This window comes from Phyllobates terribilis, unplaced genomic scaffold (assembly GCF_046119375.1).
Source record: "Phyllobates terribilis strain yellow unplaced genomic scaffold, ASM4611937v1 Scaffold_8__6_contigs__length_399053987, whole genome shotgun sequence".
NCBI classification, from domain to species: Eukaryota; Metazoa; Chordata; class Amphibia; order Anura; family Dendrobatidae; genus Phyllobates; species Phyllobates terribilis.
Genome location: NW_027362768.1, coordinates 368708512 through 368711012, shown reverse-complemented (window position 1 = coordinate 368711012; position 2501 = coordinate 368708512). Strand labels below are relative to the sequence as shown.

The following is a 2501-nucleotide window of genomic DNA, read 5'->3' as shown; positions in this document are numbered from 1 at the left end:
CTAAAGAAATCGTAATGGCCCCCACATTTTTTTTAAATGCGTGGTACTCAGCAACACCCAACTGATGGGACAGTTAAATTAAAAGAGTAGCAGCTGATAACAAGGCCACTGACTAGGTATATGGTGTATGTGCAACGGTGTAGCAAAGGACAAATGCATTATTGCAGCTTATCTCAGGAAGGAAGGGATAGAAAGAGAGATAGATAGATAGATAGATAGATAGATAGATAACATTGCAATGCAATATATTGGTAAAAGCAAAGCACATATACTAAATGAGAACAGATACTACACTTGATGTTAGCCAGAAGGCCAAGAAGCGATAACCTGAATTGGTTTCATTTTCAAACATTCTCCCCTCCCCCCAATGTCCCATGCACCTGCAGACAAGGGGATGGGGAGAGGATAACTAATTAGTGAACAAACACGCAGCAGTCCACCTTCTTCCTAGTCTGCAGGCTCCCTGCAGACTGTAGCTGACTGCAGCAGCACAGCCAGATAAAGGCCAGGAGCCCATTATGACACGTGCAATAATGTTCCATTCTTCCATTCTTGCATTATGCCATTGTTCCATTGTCCCATTCTCTTGCATTATTCCATTGTTCCATTCACTAATTACATCTATTGCAAGCAATCTATCTGCCTGGATGAAAACCAATAGTATGCGCTGATTGACAGACATAGGTAGCACTTTAAAACAACATCTCAGACCAAACTTTTTTTTATCTCTTTTTCATCCACAGATAGAAAATTAAAGAAGTCAGTGCTCCACCAGAGGGAGCCAGCATTTCACTAAACAAATCGTAACGGTCCCCACATTTTTATTAAATGAGTGGTACTCAGCAACACCCAACTGATGGGACAGTTGAATTAAAAGAGTAGCAGCTGATAACAAGGCCACTGACTAGGTATATGGTGTATGTGCAACGGTGTAGCAAAGGACAAATGCATTATTGCAGCTTATCTCAGGAAGGAAGGGATAGAAAGAGAGATAGATAGATAGATAGATAGATAGATAGATAGATAGATAGATAGATAGATAGATAGATAACATTGCAATACAATATATTGGTAAAAGCAAAGCACATATACTAAATGAGAACAGATACTACACTTGATGTTAGCCAAAAGGCCGAGAAGCGATAACCTGAATAGGTTTTGGCCTATGACTTCACCCTGGCTTCAAGAAGGCACCCATTGTAGGGATAGGGACAAAGACTCCCCTTAGGAGGACATGTTGTTCATCAATAGACAACTTAAAACCCACAACTTTACTGCTTGTTGCAGCTGCAGCCCACGCATGCATTTTTAATCTGCATGAGTCTGCCTATTTTCAAACATTTTCCCCTCCCCCCCAATGTCCCATGCACCTGCAGACAAGGGGATGGGGAGAGGATAACTAATTAGTGAACAAACAAGCAGCGGTCCACCTTCTTCCTAGTCTGCAGGCACTCTGCACACTGTAGCTGACTGCAGCAGCACAGCCAGATAAAGGCCAGGAGCCCATTATGACACTTGCAATGTGTTCCATTGTTCCATTCTTGCATTATTCCATTGTTCCATTGTCCCATTCTCTTGCATTAATCGATTGTTCCATTCACTCATTACATCTATTGCAAGCAATCTATGTGCCTGGGTGAAAACCAATAGGATGCTCTGATTGACAGACATAGGTAGCACTTTAAAACAACATCTCAGACCAAACTTTTTTTTGTCAGTTTTTTATCCACAGATAGAAAATTAAAGAAGTCAGTGCTCCACCAGAGGGAGCCAGCATTTCACTAAAGAAATCGTAACGGCCCCCACATTTTTTTTAAGTGCGTGGTACTCAGCAACACCCTACTGATGGGACAGTTTAATTAAAAGAGTAGCAGCTGATAACAAGGCCACTGATTAGGTATATGGTGTATGTGCAACGGTTTAGCAAAGGACAAATGCATTATTGCAGCTTATCTCAGGAAGGACGGGATAGATAGATAGATAGATAGATAGATAGATAGATAGATAGATAGATAGATAGATAGATAGATAGATAGATAGATAGATAGATAGATACATAACATTACAGTACAATATATTGGTAAAAGCAAAGCACATATACTAAATGAGAACAGATACTACACTTGATGTTAGACAAAAGGCCGAGAAGAGATAACCTGAATTGGTTTTGGCCTATGACTGCACCCTGGCTTCAAGAAGGCACCCATTGTAGGGATAGGGACAAAGACTCCCCCTAGGAAGACATGTTGTTCATCAATAGACACCTTAAAACCCACAACTTTACTGCTTGTTGCAGCTGCAACCCACGCATGCATTTTTAATCTGCATGAGTCTGCCTATTTTCAAACATTCTCCCCTCCCCGCCAATGTCCCATGCACCTGCAGACTGCAGCTGATTACAAGGCCACTGACTAGATATATGGTGTATGTGCAAAGGTGTAGCAAAGGACAAATGCATTATTTCAGCTTATCTCAGGAAGGAAGGGATAGATAGATAGATA

The 2501-nt window shown here is 41.1% G+C and overlaps 3 pseudogenes; all 3 read right to left on the bottom strand.

The window, feature by feature from the left end:
• Positions 1 to 210: 210 nt before the first annotated feature.
• Positions 211 to 324, bottom strand: LOC141160331 (U2 spliceosomal RNA; annotated as a pseudogene).
• A 714-nt stretch (positions 325 to 1038) lies between these two features.
• LOC141160302 (U2 spliceosomal RNA) lies at positions 1039 to 1144 on the bottom strand (annotated as a pseudogene).
• A 918-nt stretch (positions 1145 to 2062) lies between these two features.
• On the bottom strand, positions 2063 to 2153 carry LOC141160466 (U2 spliceosomal RNA; annotated as a pseudogene).
• Positions 2154 to 2501: the final 348 nt, after the last annotated feature.